Source organism: Topomyia yanbarensis, chromosome 3 (genome assembly GCF_030247195.1).
Source record: "Topomyia yanbarensis strain Yona2022 chromosome 3, ASM3024719v1, whole genome shotgun sequence".
In the NCBI taxonomy this organism is placed as follows: domain Eukaryota; kingdom Metazoa; phylum Arthropoda; class Insecta; order Diptera; family Culicidae; genus Topomyia; species Topomyia yanbarensis.
Window position 1 is genome coordinate 363,888,575 of NC_080672.1, and position 23,737 is coordinate 363,912,311.

The 23,737-nt window shown below is 40.2% G+C and overlaps 1 protein-coding gene across 5 annotated transcripts in view; it reads left to right on the forward strand.

Moving 5' to 3' along the window:
• Positions 1-23,737, forward strand: part of LOC131688723 (obscurin) — a 181,970-nt gene that overhangs the window by 54,106 nt on the left and 104,127 nt on the right. The window lies entirely within an intron of this gene.

The following is a 23,737-nucleotide window of genomic DNA, read 5'->3' on the forward strand; positions in this document are numbered from 1 at the left end:
GGCAATTCCGATTGTGCGTCCCATAAAATCTTGCCTTGGGATAATTGCTTTTTTGAACAATTCACTTTTACGAACCATGTCATTCGTACACTTTCGTATGTAAATCGCCAAGAATTGGTTTTGAACAGACATTTTTTTGCAAAATTTGCAATTTTGTTGTATATATGATGAACCATTTGTAGTTCTATGGAAACTCTTTTATTTTTATTACGAATTTTTCGTAAAAAACACGAAACGACTTTACCTGGCGGTGGTCACTTATTTTCGTCCGCATCCCTTATCACCTATTTTTATTGGGTGATTCATCAACACTGCTATCATAGAACATGAGCCACCTCGGTTATGTAACTAATTTTTTCCGATCTTTTTTTAATACAAAAAATTAAGCAGTCTTCATTTTGTTATACTCAGAATTGTACATATTTTGCCGCAAGTCATTTTTAAATGTTCTTTGATTTGATCCACTGGGTATTTAATGCGCGTGGGGAATACGCATGGTCTTGTCCGAGTGAATGATGACTTTTGAATTATGTATGAGGGTTGAGAATTGACAATTCGCAAGAAGAATTCAAAACCCGTTGCCAATTTGCTGTAGTCATATCAGCACGAAAAACAAATGTTTTATTGACATATTCATTGGTTTACTTTTAGTCAATTAAATCATTAATCAATTATATTAACTGTTCTCATCGTATTGAGTACTTTCATATGCTTTGGAGTAGCACATGTACTATACTATCGTAATGTTAACCATATTTCGAGAATAAAAATATTATAGCTTGAATATTGACGCAAAAGGTGACAAGTTAGATTCTTTTCCCATCGCCTAGGTTGACGGGTTTGACGATATTGCAAACATCATTAAGCATATTTGTGCATCAGTTTAAAGAACCTCTGACAGATAACTGCTTTAAGATGATTATTGCATTGCGCATCGATAGTGGTGCACCGAGGAGATCGACAGGGCTTATGGGCCTGTGCACACTGGGCTGATCAACTGGCGGCTCGCCGTGAATTGACTTTTTCTGTGGGCTGTGTTAGCAGACATTGTTCAACAGCTTAATGGCAGTGTTTGTGGGCACGGCTTGCAATTAAGGTACGATTAATTTACCGACGCACGTAAATCATCCATTCCCGGTCAACATAGCACGAAACATTTCTAACAGAATACAATTGTCGTTAATAATATCACTGAAAAACGCTGTATAAAATAACCCATTGGGTATTTTCTTTTGAAAATTTGGGTAAAAGTAGTTTACAGTGAACTCTCTCATCGGGACATCGGAAAACAACTCGGAATCGTGCAGTCAATGGTGAGTCGTGTGAATAAACGTTGCTACCAAACTCTGAGCATCGGACGTAAGCTGAAATGCGGTCAGAATGGATGTTCTTTTAGTGATCAGCATCACAAGCGTGTGGTGAAAGCGTTTAACCCTTTGGGACCATTCATAAATTACGTAACGCTTTTAGGGGGGGGGGGGTTACGACAAGTTGTGACAAGTAGTGACATAGAGGGGAGGGGGTGTTAACTAGATCGTTACGTAACATGTTTTCATCGAAGAAAAAAAAAATTCTTAGAATTTGTTACGTAACAGAGGAGGGGGGGGATGGAAAAATTTGTGACAATTTGTTACATAGAAGGAGGGGGGAGTCAATTTTGGGCAATTTTTGCGTTACGTAATTTATGAATGGTTGCTTTGTGATGCAGTGGGACGTATACGTCCCACCTACTTCTCCTAAATTTTTATTGGAGGAGGAGAAGTACAACTAGCACAAAAAATATGTGGATTTGTTAATTACTTATTAGTTATAAACAATTAAAACTCGAAAATCTCTTTTTACAATAAATTCGGCTGTGTCTGAACTCAAAGTCCTAGAGATCTAAAATTTTTTTGCAAGTATCTCATACATTGAAAACCCCTTGGTAAGACGTTTTAAGCCAATATGAAAGAAACATGAAATTTAGCCAAGCACAATTAATTCTGTTAACAAGGTGTTGGATGTCACTGGTTGGGTTGTAGGGGAAATGCATAAAATTCGATAATAAATATGAGTTCTGAATTCCTCAACCAAATGATACATTGTTTTTAACACGCTGCGTCGCATCAGAACAGGTTGTTAGAAACGGGGTGATGCAACGTCATGACGTCTTTGGAAGCAACTAGATGAGAAAAATGGTAGTCATTTTACCGGATGGTTGCAGCGAAAGTAAAACGACAACTACAGCAACCTTGTGTACGAATTGAAATTCAAGCATTTTAAGTTCCTTATGACTAGTTTGCTTACAGTCTTTTATTCGGGCTGGCAATTCCGATTGTGCGTCCCATAAAATCTTGCCTTGGGATAATTGCTTTTTTGAACAATTCACTTTTACGAACCATGTCATTCGTACACTTTCGTATGTAAATCGCCAAGAATTGGTTTTGAACAGACATTTTTTTGCAAAATTTGCAATTTTGTTGTATATATGATGAACCATTTGTAGTTCTATGGAAACTCTTTTATTTTTATTACGAATTTTTCGTAAAAAACACGAAACGACTTTACCTGGCGGTGGTCACTTATTTTCGTCCGCATCCCTTATCACCTATTTTTATTGGGTGATTCATCAACACTGCTATCATAGAACATGAGCCACCTCGGTTATGTAACTAATTTTTTCCGATCTTTTTTTAATACAAAAAATTAAGCAGTCTTCATTTTGTTATACTCAGAATTGTACATATTTTGCCGCAAGTCATTTTTAAATGTTCTTTGATTTGATCCACTGGGTATTTAATGCGCGTGGGGAATACGCATGGTCTTGTCCGAGTGAATGATGACTTTTGAATTATGTATGAGGGTTGAGAATTGACAATTCGCAAGAAGAATTCAAAACCCGTTGCCAATTTGCTGTAGTCATATCAGCACGAAAAACAAATGTTTTATTGACATATTCATTGGTTTACTTTTAGTCAATTAAATCATTAATCAATTATATTAACTGTTCTCATCGTATTGAGTACTTTCATATGCTTTGGAGTAGCACATGTACTATACTATCGTAATGTTAACCATATTTCGAGAATAAAAATATTATAGCTTGAATATTGACGCAAAAGGTGACAAGTTAGATTCTTTTCCCATCGCCTAGGTTGACGGGTTTGACGGTATTGCAAACATCATTAAGCATATTTGTGCATCAGTTTAAAGAACCTCTGACAGATAACTGCTTTAAGATGATTATTGCATTGCGCATCGATAGTGGTGCACCGAGGAGATCGACAGGGCTTATGGGCCTGTGCACACTGGGCTGATCAACTGGCGGCTCGCCGTGAATTGACTTTTTCTGTGGGCTGTGTTAGCAGACATTGTTCAACAGCTTAATGGCAGTGTTTGTGGGCACGGCTTGCAATTAAGGTACGATTAATTTACCGACGCACGTAAATCATCCATTCCCGGTCAACATAGCACGAAACATTTCTAACAGAATACAATTGTCGTTAATAATATCACTGAAAAACGCTGTATAAAATAACCCATTGGGTATTTTCTTTTGAAAATTTGGGTAAAAGTAGTTTACAGTGAACTCTCTCATCGGGACATCGGAAAACAACTCGGAATCGTGCAGTCAATGGTGAGTCGTGTGAATAAACGTTGCTACCAAACTCTGAGCATCGGACGTAAGCTGAAATGCGGTCAGAATGGATGTTCTTTTAGTGATCAGCATCACAAGCGTGTGGTGAAAGCGTTTAACCCTTTGGGACCATTCATAAATTACGTAACGCTTTTAGGGGGGGAGGGGTTACGACAAGTTGTGACAAGTAGTGACATAGGGGGGAGGGGGTGTTAACTAGATCGTTACGTAACATGTTTTCATCGAAGAAAAAAAAAATTCTTAGAATTTGTTACGTAACAGAGGAGGGGGGGGGATGGAAAAATTTGTGACAATTTGTTACATAGAAGGAGGGGGGAGTCAATTTTGGGCAATTTTTGCGTTACGTAATTTATGAATGGTTGCTTTGTGATGCAGTGGGACGTATACGTCCCACCTACTTCTCCTAAATTTTTATTGGAGGAGGAGAAGTACAACTAGCACAAAAAATATGTGGATTTGTTAATTACTTATTAGTTATAAACAATTAAAACTCGAAAATCTCTTTTTACAATAAATTCGGCTGTGTCTGAACTCAAAGTCCTAGAGATCTAAATTTTTTTTGCAAGTATCTCATACATTGAAAACCCCTTGGTAAGACGTTTTAAGCCAATATGAAAGAAACATGAAATTTAGCCAAGCACAGCCGCCATATTGAATCCGTCATTTTAAATTTTACATTTTCGGCGTCAGAATCAGAATCAGTGACCCCGAAACCCCCCTGGTAAGACTTTTTAGGCCAATATGAAAAAAACATGAAATTTAGCCAAGCACAGTCGTCATATTGGATCCGCCATTTTGAATTTTACATTTGCGACGTCAGAATCAGCGACCCCGAAAACCTATATAAAGGTAAAAATAACAGCAATACATTGAAAATAAATTGAGTCGCAAAGGATTAAGCGGAATCTCAATGCTATGGCCAGGAATGTGGCCAAAAAATTGAATCTGTCCAAATCTTTCGTTCAGAGAGCCAATGGCCGGGCGGGACTGCATACGTACAAAGTGCAGAAGGTTCCAAATCGTGAAAAACGACAAAAAACGGTGGGAAAGTCACGGTCTCGGAAACTGTACACCCAGATGCTAACGAAGTCGAAATGTCTCACCGTGGATGATGAGACTTACGCCAAGGCGGACTTCCGGCAGCTTCCGAGGCTACTGTTCTCCACCGCCCAGCACAAGTTTGATGTTCCATAGGAAGTAAGGAAGCAGAAACTTTCAAAGTTTGCCAAAAAATACCTGATTTGGCAAGCGATCTGCTCATGTGGCAAAACGAGTGCCCCGTTCGTGACTACCGGGACTGTAAACGGGGAAATCTTCCTCAAGGAGTGTCTACAGAAGCATCTGCTTCCTCTGTTGAAGGAACACGAGGGCCCTACGATCTTCTAGCCGGATCTAGCTTCGTGCCACTATTAAAATGTTATCCTGGAGTGGTACGAAGCCAACTGCGTCACTTTCGTACCCAACGACATGAACCCTCTCAACGCACCGGAACTAAAGTCCATCGAAAAATACTAGGCATCTATGAAGCAGGCACTACGGAATCATCGCAAGGAGGTCAAATCTGAGGTAGACATGAATAAAAAGTGGGTATCCGTACGGAAGAAGCTGCAGCCAGATATTGTACAGAACCTAATGAGTGGAGTTAAGCATAAGTTGCGAGCGTACGGTTATGGTATTGAGGTTGAATAAAATAAATATGCTATAAGTTTACTAATAGGTTATATTTTATTGTCTGATAGTTTGAATTACAAAATTTACAAACGCGGTCTCAAGCATTGACCCATGATCGCGCGATATTGAAACGGTCACACCCGGAAGACTCTACCATTGATCCTAGCAGCCTAGACTGATACCTTCCGTTGGACCAATAAAAAAAATGACGCTCATGTTTACTAGACAACACGTTCTATGGCGACATGACCGAGAACTTTAGTGATTTGGAAGAACTAACTTTCTTCTAGTATCTGAACCGTATACCGAAAATTAAGTATCAGATTCACGGTCCGCGCGCGAACGCACACGAATATGTGAAAAGACACACGGTCATAAAATAGAATAGAATAGAAGTTACGTAAACGTTAGCACACGCGACATACAAACGCACACGCGATCGATCATGTTAACGTACAAACGCTTGATCCCTTCGCGATGATACACGCGATCGCGAAATTTCTGCACCCGCACATATCTGAACCTATAATGAACATAATATTCACAATCACGGCTTAAGCAGTGTTTTAGTGGGTGGCATTGCCCGTCTCGTCTGCAATTGTAGTGCGTTATTTTGACGGGGAGCCCTTCCAAGAACCTAGCTCTACAGCTCCAGTATGACAACTCTCTAAAAAAGGTGACAAGTTAGTTTTTGTCATCGATTGTATATCCAACATGCAAAGTTAGTCGTTTCAGGAATTTCGGAAGGGCTTATTTTACACCATTTAAAATGCGCCGCAGGTAACAAAAACGCACGCGGATAATTAGAACATAAGAATCCATCGTCCGCGGAGAAAAATGCCAATACATAATTGTCATTAATAATTATTCCAAAGTTTATACACGATAAATCATGCTTGTGTTATGAAACCTACAACTACATAGGCATAACGACAATTGTCTCGAGACACTAAAAGTAATCGCTTTTCACTATATTGTATTGTTTTTGGAATGTCGTGTTTCGCCGGAATGACGAAACAAGGCATAATAAAATCATTCACCTGCCGTTTAATTCCATTGAACATAAGCAACACTCACGACTTTTGGCTGTTCGGAGCTGAAGTTGTTTTTGTCACAAACCGAGTATTTTAGAATTAATTCAACAAACATCCATCATAAATTCTCGGCAGCCAACTGCCCAGAGCAATAAACACATGATAACACTTCTGAGAGTTGCACAGATTGCATCATTCATCAAGGTGAAACCAGATTTGTGTAACTCTTTACCCCATCCTATTGGCAAAGGTGGAGATGCCGAGGTAAACACGGTTTTCGTAACAACGTTTGTTATACTAACATTCCTTTCCTTCCCTGGTGACTGCAAGGACGTGGCCGACGTTATTGACATTTAAAAATATAGAACCCTCCAAATGTGCACATTGAGGATCGATAACTACTCCCAGACCCCATTCATTGATTCTCTGTGCAATTTCGCTTATTCTGGCCAATCACGGAGTAGCAAATACGAATTGTACGGTCATCATGCTCATGCTCCAATTGCATTTCAAGTATTTTTGATTCTTTGTGCCTAATTAGCTTATGGTCTTTTATTCGGGCTTAGGCTTATATGCCCTTTAGATCAATTTACTTCTACGAAACATTCCAATCGTAAACTTCCACTGTTGGATGTTAGAATCATTCCGGATTTGAAAGTCGTGCAAACCTATCACATTTCCTGCTGTTCTTTTCGACATGCGCCATTTCTTGGAACCAACGCTATACACTAAATAGCCGATTTGAAGAGTGTACTGTCGTATCATGCCACGCGTACAGTATCATGTCGTGATCTGGTCTGTTTCATGTCACAAATTTATGAACTCGACCTGCCCAGCAAAGTGCAAACAGCTTGATGCACTCTTAACCGCGAAGCAGATACGTCCATTAGGGTGGCACAAACTGTTTTATGGTTAAACTTAATTCATCGTAAATTCTAATAATTGTTGTAATTGAAAGAAGGTTAATCTTGTCAAATTGTTATCGGTGAGATCAGCTCAATGCAGTGCCGTATAACTCTTTAAATTAGTACCAATTCTGTTTGACTAAAAATTGAAAACTGCTTTGCTCTCGATTTTTGTACCATTCTCAGTACAAATTGAAAGAACGTTATTCAAAGGATGTGATGCTAGAACACAAACTGCACTACGTTGATTCCCAACCGGTTGCTCATAATGCTGAGAGTAAATATTTTGCACCACTCTAATCGATATGCTACAAAGCACAACTCATCACAGCACCATCGACATCGGTAGCATGGGAGGCACGAATGATTCCCGTCGGAGTGTAGACCACACCATTTACTTGTGACGATACGCGATCCACACTTATACCCATGGTGCGGCGGCTTCTACTAAATGGCAATGTCTGAATTTTAATGCTTCTGTTTTATGTTTGCAAAAACAATCTTTTAATAGGTTTTACGATGGGTTCGTCAAATAACGGATGTTGAGTAACATGCGTAATGACGTATTTCACGTTACGCTCGAATGAGATTTCAGTACCACTTATACTAGAGTGGACCTAGTCTACAGAAATCTTCAACGAGGCATTTTACTCTATGATATCTAGACTTCAACAAATTTATTTACACAACTTACCAAAAGGGTTTCAGTTGAGGACCGTTGTTCATCGTTTACATACAACAGATTTCCACTTCAAACAGAAATCTGGTGAAAATATAACTGTGACAGCTCAATAACGTTCCTAATTAGCTAGTATGATTAATTACTGACCTGTGCAAACCCAGCGTAGTATGTGTGTGTGAGTGAGTGAGCGACCACACCAAAGTCAGCCCTTTCCGGTGACTGCGGAAAATTTTGTTTTCCGCTCAATCTAACCCCGATCGTTCGAGTCGTCATCTAGCATAGTATACAAAACAGAACGTAGATAGGTAATTCATTCAGTGAAGCAGCAGTGAACCGTAAACTGTTCTTATCCAATTTTTAAAATTTGTTCCTTGAAATTAAAAACATACGGTGCATTAAACTAACTTAATATCATAATATGTATTATATTTTTTATGTTACTTTATAGGTCATTTAACCCTCAAAAAGGCAACCGGGTCTAAGAGGCCCGGCACGTTACAATTTTTTAGTTACAAAAAAATGTGTATGCAGTATAAGCTTGGGCATGGAAATTTTGATAAGTAGCTTTGAAATCTATAACAAAAATAAAGAATTGTGAAATTTTCATCTATGGAGTTTTGCGCAGCTATGTTTGAATTTTTTACATGCACAAAAAGGCAAGCCGGGTCTGGCAGGCCCGGTGTGCATGCAATACTAGGCTACTACTACTACTAGGAATACCACGGGTTTTATACATTAATATTTATCTGCAAAAAACATTTGGATGAGTTCATCGTCATATTAGCAGGAATGTTTTGATTGATTTTATCTTTTTACCTTTTCTTTTAAGAAAAAAATCTTGAAAGTTTGAGCGAATTCTATACATTTCTTTTATAAGAAATGTAGAAATAGCATACGATAATGACGTGTGTCATATTTTTTTGGGTAAATACTTTTATTTCACTCACTGTGGTCTACTTGACAATTATTTGGATACAACATAACCTAACTCTGTCGTTATTGTCTATTTGTTGTCTATTCTTTCTGTTATAGTTTTCGTAATAATTCAAATTGTAGGATCTAAAAACAACAAAAAATTGAAATGGCTATAAGACGATATGCCCATGTTTTCAATCGTCTCAAAGAATCTGAAGTAATGGAAGAAATTTGAGCAAATTCAACAGCAGACGATTCCGAAACTGATTTGCAAAGCGAGGAAGAAGATGTGAATGATATTGCTTCCGATGATGAATTTGATGTAGAAAAATATGAATATGTACTCCGGTTATGCATCAGAAGAAATTGATAGCAACCCAGAAACATTTATTGGTCGTGTTCAAACGAAATGGAGCTTAGAACCAATCGACAGTCGACGTGATCTTCCGAGTACTACCCTTTTGGAAAAAAAAATTGAGCTTTTTACATTCATCGCCTTATACGCTGAAATCGGGATTTACTGCGTGTTCGTACTCATCATCCTGTAATTCCGGAACCGGAAGTCGGATCAATTAGAAATTCAACAGCAGCCAATGGGAATGCTGTACCTTTCATTTGAAACCAAGTTTGTAAAAATCGGAAAAGAATTCGCTGAGAGATAGGTATGACATTATCTTAGGAACTTGGTAAGTTCCCCCGGGGCATCAAGAACCGCCATAGCTGGCCAATGTGGTCGAAGTACCCTCGGTGGGTCATTAATGATCTAGACATGCAAAGCCAAGTAATGTTGCACATATTTTAATATATATTGCATCATTTGGACATCATGGTGGTATCAGTTTCTATGGAAATTTGCTGTGTGATTGTACTCTTCAACACCTAACTCCAGAACCAAAAGTCGGATCAATAAAAAAAAATCAATAGCGACCGATGGGAAGGCTGCACCTTTCATTTGAGACTAAATTTGTACAAATCGGTCCAGCTACCTCAGAGAAAAATCGGTGAGATTGTTTGCCACATGCATACATCCATACATACATACATACATACACACATACACACACATACAGACATTTTACGATTTCGATGAACTGAGTCGAATGGTATAAGAGATTTGGCCCTGCGGGTCTCGGTTAAAAAGTCGAAATTTCGACCGATTGCATAACCTTTCTATATGAGAACGGCAAAAAAGGAGCTTGAATTTAGACGGGCCTTAGAGGCCCGGCTTGCCCTTTAATGTTAGGATTTTAGCTTGCCTTCACAAGGGTTAAAAAAATTGGAAAAATCATCATATTCTTGATATGTGATAGACTAAATAAAATAATATTCGTTAGTAATCTGACCAGCATCACATAATAGAGCCTTTGAGCAATTTTTCATACATGGAACGTTAACAGGGATCATTTATGAATAAACCTATAATCAATTGTCTTAAGTGACAGCCATGAGTGTTTTTCATGTCTGATTGAGTGTCATTTTGGGATGCACAAGATAGTGCTGGTATTTTTTATTGAATTTATCCCAATGCTGATTCCAAACATCGAAGAAATCCCACGTATATTGCTTGCTGTTCTAAGGAATCGAAAAAAAACTAGTTTTTGGCTTTAGGTTAAAGAATACAAAAAATAGTGCTCTGGCCGTGCACTTATAATACACCAGTAAATACAGTTTACGTAAAAACAGTGCATCGTATTTTTTTTTATTTGACCAATGGGGGGAAGTGGGCCAACTCGGACCGCTGACTAATTCGGACTCTCAGCTGTTTTTCATTTATGGTAACATTATGAAAAGCGTGTGTATCATTTCCATGGCTGTCATATAGCTCTGTTATATCTCACAAAATTAGGCGGATCTCAGTTTTCGTGTGCTTGTAAGAGAGACACATGTTGCTTCGATGCGCTTCTTCGTAAAACTTGTATGACAAATAACTAGATTTTTGTTTTGGCAAAAGCAATTATTTAAATCAAGTGCATTATTCACCTGTTTTCGCTTAATCGGTGCGTGGATTGTAGAATATGCCTTGGCCCAATTCGAACCTTTTGCGATAGGTACAATAGACTGCTCAGAAAAATAATGATTTTTTGAAAACTCGATCGGCCCACCCCTGAGTCGATTCCTAGTCCCACTAGGCTTGCTTGCACCAAATTTGAAGTAAATCGGATATGTCTAGCTACCGGACTCAAGTGCAAGGTGTTTGTATGGGATTTCCCAGAACCATGCACTGCTAGGTCCCATGCAAAACTGACTCAGACATCACTTCGTTGAAAGTTTAATAACTTCTTTTAACAAAGCCGGATTGACTCGCAGTCTTCGAAAAAGTTGTAGACAAATAAATCATCTTTCTTATTTTCACTTACACTGATAATACGATACATATAGTGTCACCTAGCGGCGAAAATGCGAACTAGTAACTACACATCCCTTTCATATTAATGGGTGACTTTAACGCCCATCACACAGCGTGGGGTTCAAAAAGGTGACGGTTAAATGACGGCAGTATCATCTTTCTCCGGGGCCGATCCGCATCCGCCTTAGATTTAACAATATGTTCCATCGCTGGAACCTGGTCGGTTCTCGCCGATACTGAAAACAGCGATCACTTCCCTATTGTAGTCTCCTATGATCGGATGCCCCCTCTACGTTGCGGCGTCGCCGTTGGCTCTAGATCGGGCGGAGTGGACCATCTACAAAGATGACGTTTCGGATACACTCGATCGACTAGTCGCCAGACGAGCTTGTATAGGTCATGACACAGGCTGCAAAACCATGCATTCCCCAAACCAGCGGAGCACCACCAAAGCGAGCGGTTCATTGATGGAACCCAGAAGAAGCGAGGGCAATCAAAGATCGACGAAAAGCTGTTCAAACTCTTAAAAATACTCCACTTCACCATCGTCGATGGGATGAGAGATCAGCGGATTTTCGCCGCCTCGGGAACCAGGCAGGTCAACGAGAAAGCCAAGGAGGCCAGCTGGACGTCTTTCCTGGACGGGATCAGCGCCGATTCTTCGACTGGGGATTTGTGGAGAATAATCAATGCCCTAAGCGGCAAAAGAAGGCAAAACGGCTTCGCACTAACAGTTAACGGTACCACTACAGTTGAGCGCTATGAAATTGCTAATACAATCGGTCAACACTTTGCCCTTTTCGCTGGGGCCTCCTCCCTCCCATCTGCCTTCCTGAGAACGAAGAGGACAATAGAAGCCAACGCTACAACATTCAGTCCAGACGCCAGCCAGGATTACAACAAACCTTTCTCTGGAGTAGAACTAGCCACTGCACTGAGTACTGCAAAGGGAAACTCAGCGGGACTCGACAACGATAGTTATTCATTTGTAAAACAAACCAAGATTGGCACTTTTAAGCTAACGCAAACCTGTCTTATCAAATAAACAAATTGAATAAAAAAAAACGATAGTCATTCCCTGTTAAGGCATTCAACCCCGGTTGGCAAGCGAGCGCTCCTAAACGGATTCAACAGGACAGCTAGAGAACCGGTCTCCTGATTCCCGTTTCAACGAAATGCGAGAGAACAAGGAGCCCGAATGACTTCCGATCCATTAGTCTTCTACCCTGTATTGGGTAAAACGATGGAAAGAATGGTAAACAGACGCCTGATAACCCTCCTCGAGGAACAAGAGCTTCTCGACCATCGACAGTTCGCATTAATACCATCCGTAAGGGACTCGGCACAGGAATTCATCTAGGCTGCCTCGATGAAATAGCCAACGACTTGCATGCTGATATCGCCATCCTAGATCTTGCCAAGGCCCACAACACGGTATGGCGTGAAGGGATACTTCGCCAGCTGCGCCAATGGGGTGTTCGCGGAAACCTTGGCTGCTTCCTCAAGCAATACCTCAGTGACCGAAGTTTTAGGGTGAGCATTGGAGGTAAGCAGTCGAACCTGTTTCGGGAAGCCTTGGCAGTCACATTATTCTTGGTCAGCATGAACTCACTTTTTGCCACGCTTCCGAAAGGTATATACGTATTTGTCTACGTCGACGATGTAATACTTATCCCGACCAGAAGAAAATAACTTGGCAATAACCCGAGCATACTATTATTTGGTATTCATACCAAAACTTAGTATTAGGGACCATCCATAAATGACGTAGCATTTTTTGAGTGATTTTTAACACCCCCCTCCCCCATCGTAGCATTTCGTCACAAACCTCTAAATACCCCCTGGTAATTACGTAGCTTGACGGTAAAGCTACCCCCCCCCCCCCTTGCCACTGTAATTTTTTTTAAAATTCTGTTCTATTCTCCTTTAAAAAAGCTACGTAGCATCACATGACCCCCTACCCCCCTGTGGTCACACATCATCACAAAATACAAAACTCCCCCCTCCCCCATATAATGCTACGTCATTTATGGATGATCCCTTAATTGATTATTATACCTCATCGAGGTATTAAGTAGGTATTGAAGAAACATTTTTCAATACCTGCTTAATACCTCAATGAGGTATAATACTTTATTTTAGTATTATTTATGTATTCCAGTTATTTTTACAAATACCAAACCAATAGCTTATTGAATACCTCCATAGAGTGAATTTTACTTTTGGAAGGTTGAAAAATGTTTTATTATTATTCAGGTATTATAATAACTCGTTTAATTATCAAATAGTTATTTGTAGAACATGCCTGCGTTATTTTTTTTTTTTTTTGGTATTTTACCTCTTATGTAGAGCTCATTAATACCATATTGTGGTAAACAGTCGTTGGTATTGATACCTAAATTTAGTATTCTGGAGTTATTTTCTTCCGCTCGGGATAGCTATCGGAAAAAAAGTTGGTCGCACAAAACTGAAGCTACAGGCAGGCCGGTAATGCTGTCGACCGATGGGCTGACTCAGTCGGTTTCAGTATTTCAGCCCCAAAATGCGCTATTGCGCACTGCTGCAATTCCCATCATGCAGCCACTGGCAGGCCAGTCAAACTTGCTGGAACCGTAATTCCTCACCGGAAAGAGCCTAAAATTCTTGGTGTGACTTCCGACAGGGGAAAAAGGACTGCGAAAGTAGAAAACGACTTATTCGCACCATCAGCTCGCGTCATCCGAAGTGGAATAGGCGAACCGCACTCAACATCAGCAAGGTCCTCATCCATAGTCGCCTGTTCTACGGCCTCGAGATAACCATTGGGTCGCGATTGGGAAGGATTAGTAGATATCTTGTCATCGTTGGCTTAGAATCTACTATCCAGCACCCCCGCCGAAGTCACCTGCGTTGAGACCGGTGTACTTCCCTGCCGATGGGCGCTGGTAGTAGCTGCCCTGAAACAGACAGCCATGAACATCCATACCACATTTACCAACACGCCTCTCCCTACAATCCGCAGCTGCGCCTGGCACGAGCGTGCCCGAAACTTAGACAGCAGCCTGGCTGTATCCGCCAGAGCAGGTGACCCTCCCAGTACTGCCAGAGCACAATTCCTCCAAATGGGTGAACGCAAATACCCTAATCATCTCCACATTTACTCTGACGGTTCGAAAATTAGCGAGGGCGGGTGTGAGCGGAATCGGAAAGGGTCTTTGGAGAGGGAGTCGTGTATCCTCCGTTTGCTCAGTTTTCTCGGTAGAAGCAGCCGCCATCGTCATTGCCATCATCAAGAAACCTAAAGATACTCCGGCTTTGATTCTCTTCGATTCCCTCCCGGTCAGCAAAGCACTGGAATCGGGAAAGTCCAACCTCACCTACGTTCAAGCCATAGAGCAATCCTGCGACCCGTTTTCTACCATATGCTGGGTTCCCTGGCACAGTGGAATTCCAAAGAGATCCCATCATTTGACGTTATTAGGGCATTCAAGACGAAAGCCTCCGAGCACTTTATTGCCCACTGGAGGAACCTACGAGGCTACCCACAAAAGATAAAAAGAGATGTCGCGTAGTGGACAGACCGCGAAAACCGGAGGGAATAAAGAGCACTTATGGGTAGGACACACAAAGATCACCCATACCCACACCATCACCCGCGTCGACCCTCAAATGTGCCCGACTTGCAATACAAGCACGATAGAGCACCTACTCCTAAACTGCCGGGAACTCGAAGACCTGCGGTGACTCCATAACCTGCCCTCCTCGATTCGGGGCACACTGTCGAACAATACAGCATTCTTGAAGGATGCCAATATTTTTGAAGCCATCTAAGGCGGACCGTGAGCAAACACTCTTCCTACCACCAGCACTTAGCGGGCCATACGCCTCACCCCGAGCAGGCGCTGGAGAGGCTCTCCAAAGGCCCTCTATCAGCCACAACATGCTAGCTTTTTCTACCACCATCAATCAGCGGGCCCTTCACCACCGGGTGTTGGGGAGGGTCTTACGCTACCCTACCAGAGACGAACTCAATGCCTAAGTTAAATGTAATATAACGATCCCATTTTTTTGTTTAAATTACCGCAAGGTTTTACAGTTCCGATTTTGTTGGCTATTTTCGGCAAATGTAAGACTAGGGGAAATGAAACCAATGAAATTGAAAGACGGATAGGTATTCTAGAGTGAACTAGGACTAGCCAGGCTCATATGGACATGATCGAAAGGAAATGTGAAGAATCCTTTGCCTTCTGCTAAGTAGGAGTTGAGCGTTGCACCCAAGTCTACCACATGGTCATTGATAGAACATAACTCATCATCATGTTTTACCGCCGGCGACAGATGCCCAGTATATTGTAAGGAGGTCGGTGTTAAAGGTTTGACTTAATTAGAGATTTACATTCGTCCAGGACAATAACCGGAGTACACAACTTCTAACACCATTCCTTTTTTCCTCATCCGCGGGATGTAATGACATGAAATTACTGTAAAGGTCTTCTCGAAATCGCCAGATTTAAACCCAATCGAGATTATGTGAATTAGTTATGGAATTTGCGTTTTGACTTCGCCTCACAGAACCCGACACTAACTTAGTGACAGGACTGAGCTAGCGCCGGATTGATGAAAAACGAAGACACAATTTGTGTTCCTGAGCATACTCCTAGTTCTGCCAGATGTCCCGCAAGAGATTTTGTAATCAACTCTTCATTAGCATGTTGACAACGACGTGATTATCAATAAAAATAGGCTCATCGAAGCTAACGAAAGTACTTGGCAGAAACACAACGAAATGTATCTGAAAAAAACTTTTTGAAATTATGCCATTGGACTTGCGCACAGCCAAAATAAGAACTAACATTAATTTATTTGAGAAAAATGAGTTGGTACTATTACATTTTTCTACATTGAAAGAACACTAAAACAATGCATTTCGTCAAAATACGTCAAATACGTCGTCGCCTATTTTAGTAAATTAGAAAGTTATAACCATAAATAGTCAGCATGAGCATATTATTTCAGGCAAAACTGTACATAGAATGTCAAAACAATTTGTGTACTCGTTTATTGTGACCGACTCGGGAAGGTGGAGAGATGACTTCTATACACTCTGACACAAATAACATTTTCCCAACTCAACTACCAACTACTTTGTTAAATAGTTCCCAAATTACTTTCAAAGTGAAGTATCAAAATTATTCGAATCTATAAATATGAGCGAACCCACGCATCATAATATTAAGTGTGTGTGTGTGATAGACAGAATAGTTTACCTTAGAGCATGTTCAGTAGTGTTTCAGTTCTAGATTCATAATTTTGAATGTTCTATTATATAAAACTGAAAATTTTAAAACTAGAACTTGCTGTCCCCAGCAGCAGTTTTAGCGGATGTTCCATTCAGTTTAAAATTCATGTCTCACCATTCCTTCAGCGTTACTGCATTCCAATTTATTTTTCCCCAGTCTATCGGGTCGAAGTGTCTGTATTTAAAACACAGTTCTAAACGTGTTTTAAAATCAGCAACAAATAGAACGGAGTTCAGGAGCGTTTTATTTTATAAAAGAGTTTCAAAGTAGAACTGGAACTGAAACATTCATATCCCCAGCAGAGCGTTCTGTTTTATAATTTCGAACAGTTTTGTTTTAAAATTTAAAACTATTATACGACGCCGTTCTATTTGTTGCTGATTTTAAAACACGTTTAGAACTGTGCTTTAAATACATGCAAAGCTTTTAGGGCATGTTCAGGGAATGTTCAGGAGTGTTTCAGTTATAGATGCATAATTTTGACAGTTCTATAATATAAAACTGAAAATTTTAAAACTAGAACTTGCTGTCCCCAGCAGCAGTTTTAGCGGGAGTTCTATTCAGTTTAAAATTCATGTCTCGCCATGGCTTCAGCGTTACTGCAATCAAATTTATTTTTCCCCGGTCTATCGGGTCTAAGTGTCTGTGCTGAATACTTTCCATGTATTTAAAACACAGTTCTAAACGTGTTTCAAAATCAGCAACAAATAGAACGGCGTCGTATAACAGTTTTAAATTTTAAAACAAAAACGCTCTGCTGGGGATGTGAATGTTTCAGTTTCAATTCTACTTTGAAACTCCTATACAAAATAAAACGCTCCTGAACATGCCCTTAGCACAGACACTTAGACCCGATAGACAGGGGAAAAATAAATTTGAATGCATCAACGCTGAAGGCATGGCGAAACATGAATTTTAAACTAAATGGAACATCCGCTAAAACTGCTGCTGAGAACGGCAAGCTCTAGTTTTAAAATTTACAGTTTTATATTATAGAACTGTCAAAATTATGAATCTAGAACTGAAACACTCCTGAACATGCCCTTAAAAATGTTTCGTGTCAAAAAAATTGAGTCGCTTTTTTGTACTTGTCACGGTATCGCCAGCTCAGACTACCAGTATGATGCTATATCAATATACTATTGCGAAGTACCTGATCATACGACTTAGTTCTTTGAATCCAGATGAGAAACACCGACTGGTTTGTTTACACAAGAGGATCATTAACGTTGCGCGAGAGTTACATTACATAATTCTATAAATATTATTCGAGAGCTAGTAACTGACCCACGCACGAACAAGGTCATTTGGAAAACGACAACAAACGTGGCTAGCCTAACGACTGAAGTCGGATTAAGCGATTGGGGTCAACACCAAGCCGGGTTGGGTGGTCATTTGGATTTTCCAAATGGTTCATAAATTTTGCTCAACCGCGATCTACGCATTTCGGAAAAAAACTTTCCACGTGATTTTATTGCACGGGCAAGCAATCATATAAGACAAATCGTACAGCAAATTGAATGTCGTTGATAGACATAAGCGGTTTAAAGGTTTATTTGGTCTGCTTTACTACTGCTTGGCGGAAACAAAGTAATGAGTAACACACGGCATCAGCCGTGTTGCACAGTGTGTTTCCCTAGCTTCGCAGCTGGACGCGGAAAGATCATTAACTGTACTGACGTCAGTTGTTCTCCATCTCCGAATCCTATCTGGAAAATTCCATGTTCAGACCACTTGTCGGCAGTTTCGCTTCCGAATAGAACGTCTTTGTCCTGTTGGAGAAGTGTGAACTAATTAAAAACGTACGTGTATAGCGAAAAAAGATAGTTTGTTGCAAAACAACCATTCCGAGATCGAGGATCTACCCACAGTGATCACTTAATTCGTTCCGTACAGCACCACATGATGATTGCGAAGCATCGTGGGAGTGTACATCACTTGACGCATTTCTACAGATAGTTCCCTCATTTGTAGCGCGTCGGAAAATCGGCACGTGTACCGGCGTCGACTTTTTCTAGAATTATTGGGTGTCCAGCGCGGATCTCAAAGTTTCCAATTAGATCGTGTCATTGAACGGATGTCAAACTTCTGGCAACCAGATGTAGCTTCTTGGTCTATTAATTAATAAATTATATTTTTTTCCGAAAATCCCAGTTCATGGATGTCGTAAAACTGCGCTGTCAATTAATAATTTCATTAAGTAACATGTTTCCTTCTGACGATTTCCCGGACTCGATATCAACATAAAGATCATCGACCTCTCGTGCTAGCTCAGCATAAAACGCACCTAATGTAAGGCAAACTGACTTACGGCTTAATCGAGTTGAACAACTTAATTGGTGCAGTGCCTGTGGTTGCGCTATATCACCCATCAAATGGACCATTTCATCTCTGAAGTTATGAGTTTGTATTTACAAGCGGGCGGGTGATTCTGAGTTTCATTTGCAGCGCGCTATTACTGCAGTTATGGCGATCGTTAGTTGAATCACCATCATCTACCACATTTCGAACATTCGAAGGAAGTCGGGGTACAATTAGCAATTGAGAGGATATTTCGTCGCGGCAAGCCGAATCGAGGTAAAGGGTGCAATCGATACAAATGGCACACAAGAAAAAATATTTTTTCTTTATTTCTAATTTCATCGGATTTTTCATTGAAAATTTACTGTCGCACAACATATTTACTTTATTTAATTCCAAGATTTTTTTCAACCACTAATCCAACTAATTTGGTGACCTGTAATTTGTCCCAATATAAGTTCGTTATTGTCTTTCGCATACCACACTACCATTCAAAATTTTCCACCGAAATACACATTTTTGCCTTTCTCATATAGAAAGGTTATGCAATCACTCTGAAAAACGTCAACCTAATCCCGGCCCGGAGGGCCGAGTGTCATATCCCATTCGATTCAGTTCGTCGAGATCGGAAAAAGTCTGTATGTGTGTGTGTATGTATGTATGTGTGTGTATGTGTGTGTATGTATGTATGTGCGTATGTGTCAAATAATGTCACTCATTTTTCTCAGAGATGGCTGGATCGATTTGCCCAAACTTAGACTCAAATGAAAGGTGCAACCTTCCCATCAGCTGCTATTGAATTTTGGATCGATCGGAATTCTGGTTCCGGAATTACGGGTTTCAGAGTGCGGCCACACAGAAATTTCTCATATAAACTATAGGAAAATTGAAAAATTGAATTTTTATTTTTGATGCTAAATGTGTTCAAGGTGCATGAAACGTCGAGATTTGATGCAAACTCGAAAAAAATTAGACGACGATTCACTTTTTTGGATTTTGGCACATTTTTGCCTTTCTCATATAGAAAGGTTATGCAATCGCTCTGAAAAACGTCAACCTAATTTTTTTTCGACTCGCATAAGGTTTCTGGATTTTAACAGGGGCGTAGTTGATGGTTTACGGAGAGGGGTCACATCCCCCCCCCCTCTACTGTTCACTCCCCTCCTTTAAAAATCTCCTTAAATCACCCCTCAGACCACCACCCCATCCAGCCCTCATACCCCTACCTTTCAACCCCATCATCTTTAAACCACCACTATATCACAAAGCATACCAATTTAAGCTGGGGAGTCGTTTGTTCATGGGACTTTCGCCCTCCTCACATACCCACCCCCGCATGACAAAATGAGTTAGCAAGCAGATAACATTGATCTAATGCTGATTACGCTAATGGAGTATGATATTTTTTTGTTTCAAGTGTTTCACCGTCGACAAGTAGCTCATCAAGTTCGTGGCTGGCATGCCATTGTGCATAAGTGCAAAGTGTACTAAGAATGTAATGGACATTTCCACAATTATGTGGAACATAAAAAGCCTCCGTGCCATAGTTTAGAGAAATGAGAAAGGCACAATTGCACCGCTAGGTGGATTAAAACAGGTTTTTTTACTCAATTTTAAACAGCTAGAAGTTTCCGCAATAAAAAATGCTGGAATATCAGCAATTCAAATTTATGTACTAGGGTCGCTAGAATATTTCAAAAGGATTTAAATTACTGAAAATTTAGCAAAATTTGGCTGACATTCAACGGTAAAAAATTTGGTATTTTTACCCATTTCAACTTTGCAAGAACTGATCGAAATAAGAATAAAATAAACGAGAGCAACTATGCATACAACAATGCACGAATCTAATCCTTACGCTATTTCTGAAACTTTTTTTTGAAGAACAGGATTAAATTTTCAATTCGCATCAAAATATTTGGCAAACTACGCCCGCTTCAGTCATTTCAATAATTTCATTGGCAATGACAATAATACTAGAGAAAATTTTCAATAGGACGTAAGTAACAATGAGAGATCCTCTTTGGGGTCTCTTCTGTTCATTATTCGGCCATTTCAACATTTACTACTCTACTCTTGGCATAATATTCTAGTAAAAACCGTCGGCTTTCGATATGTACTGGAAAATTAGTGCAAAGTGTTGTAATGACGTCGTAATAAACGAAAGAGAAAGTAAACAAAGAGAGGCTCTCAATGTTACTTACGTCCTATTGAAAATTTTCTCTAGAATAGATTCATTGTGATTGTTTCCAATCCGAAAAGTTTCATTTTCGTTTATTTGTTTAATCAATTGTTTATAACAACGTGGAAAACAAGTATTGTGGACCTCTTTTTATAGTTTATAGCCGGACTTTGGCACGCGTGGATTTCGAACAAAGGCATGAACGCGTAAACAGGTTGGATTGCCGCCAACCATCATGGACTAAAATGGCTGTTTCAGCCTATGCGGCATTTTCAATCCACAATGGATGGAAGCGCGGCTACTAAGCGGCACAAACATTTATTCAGCGAATAATTTAGACACAATATGCACTGTCGTCAATCGATTGTAACTAATGTAGGCTATTATTTATTGCAGAAAGTTTTTTTAAAATTCTGACATTTTGAATTTTGTTGAATTCAAAGCAATGACATACTTCCACTGAATTTCAAAATAGTTGATCAACAATGTCAAATCAATAAACTGTTTGGAAATTCAGTGGAAATATGTCACTGCTTTGAATGCTAATCGATGCCCATCGCTTTGAATTCAAAGCTAATGACTAAATAAATGATTACGACGTTTGTTTGCGGCCAACATTGCCAATAGTCATTCGTTTGCGAGCGCTCGATCGAGACACAAGTGTTTTGTCCGTTCAGTGTATGGCGACAAAGAATAGTACTAATCCGCATTCAAGGTTATCTTGCGCATTCTCTGCCTCTCGAGGTTTTGGACTTTTTTCTTCTTTTGTGCGTGCATTAACCGTTAGGCCGCATTCCTCAGCCTTTTGTTTGCATAGTGAGGATTGAACAATAGCCAGCTATATAAGCTGGACTGGTGCGTCGTGGGAAACAAATATACAGATAATTGAAATCTAACTTTTTGCCTTTCTCATATAGAAAGGTTATGCAATCACTCTGAAAAACGTCAACCTAATCCCGGCCCGGAGGGCCGAGTGTCATATCCCATTCGACTCAGTTCGTCGAGATCGGAAAAAGTCTGTATGTGTGTGTATGTGTGTGTATGTGTGTGTGTATGTATGTGCGTATGTGTCAAATAATGTCACTCATTTTTCTCAGAGATGGCTAGACCGATTTGCCCAAACTTAGTCTCAAATGAAAGGTGCAACCTTCCCATCGGCTGCTATTGAATTTAGGATCGATCGGAATTTTGGTTCCGGAATTACGGGTTTCAGAGTGCGGCCACACAGAAATTTCTCATAAAAACTATAGGAAAAATTAAAAATAGAATTTTTATTTTTGATGCTAAATGTATTCAAGGTGCATAAAACGTCGAGATTTGATGCAAACACGAAAAAAATTTGACGAAGATTCACTTTTTTGGATTTTGCACATTTTTGCCTTTCTCATATAGAAAGGTTATGCAATCACTCTGAAAAACGTCAACCTAATCCCGGCCAAATTTTTTTTTCGACTCGCATAAGGTTTCTGGATTTTAACAGGGGCGTAGTTGATGGTTTACGGAGAGGGGTTACACCCCCCTCTACTGTTCACTCCCCTCCTTTAAAAATCTCCTTAAATCACTCCTCAGACCACCACCTCATACCCCTCCCTTTCAACCCCATCATCTTTAAACCACCACTATATTACAAAGCATACCAATTTAAGCTGGGGAGTCGTTCGTTCATGGGACTTTCGCCCTCCTCACATACCCACCCCCGCATGACAAAATGAGTTAGCAAGCAGATAACATTGATCTAATGCTGATTAGGCTAATGGAGTATGATATTTTTTTTTGTTTCAAGTGTTTCACCGTCGACACGTAGCTCATCAAGTTCGTGGCTGGCATGCCATTGTGTATAAGTGCAAAGTGTACTAAGAATGTAATGGACATTTCCACAATTATGTTGAACATAAAAAGCCTCCGTGCCATAGTTTAGAGAAATGAGAAAGGCACAATTGCACCGCTAGGTGAATTAAAACAGGTTTTTAACACATTTACAGCTTATTTCCGTCTGCGCGGGTGCTGACCCCGTGCGTTGACGGTGTCGATGGCTCCCTCCCTGGACGGCCAAATGGAAGTCGAATCGAGGTCCGCTCAGACAGGGTCAGGGTCGTGTTGACTACTTAAAAGCAGGCAAACGATATTGCTTGCTGTGAGCACTTTACGCGGGATTATAACGTGTATATTCCAGCTGTAAAAGTACAGTCTGAAGGCGTTGTCACCGACGAGAGTTTGACATGCGAGGATCTGCTGCAGTACGGGGTTGGATGCTTTAGAGACCGTTTACCCCAGTCGGTGAAAAACTTGATTGAAAGCGTTTGCATTCAGTAGTAGTTGCGGGAGATGGTTCAAAAACGTACCCCCAATCAAACTCTTATTGGGTGACCTTCGCTGGTACCGCTTTGTCGAACTATATCCTCTTGCACAACGTTCGTCTGCCTTTCCTGTCCTAAATTTCCTTGTAAAAGCCAGAAGGTGTCCCTTGACAGGGCTCCGAAAGTGACATCTCTTGGAAGTGTTGCAACCAAACCGAAGCAGGTAGCTCCTGGTCTCCGAGGATTAAACTCAGAGAAGGAGTTCCCAGCACTTCCCGGAACATCAGAAACCTCAAGTGTTTCTCTGTCTCAGTTCGAGAATAATCGCGGCACTGGAATTATCAAGCTCTCGGACATTGTGGACTGGATAATAAAAACTTTCAATAACTGATCCTATTAAAAGTTTATTGTTAGCGCTTCTACCTACACAGAAAAAAAATATTAAGCATAAACATAAACATATTTGCAGCATGGATATAAATGTAAA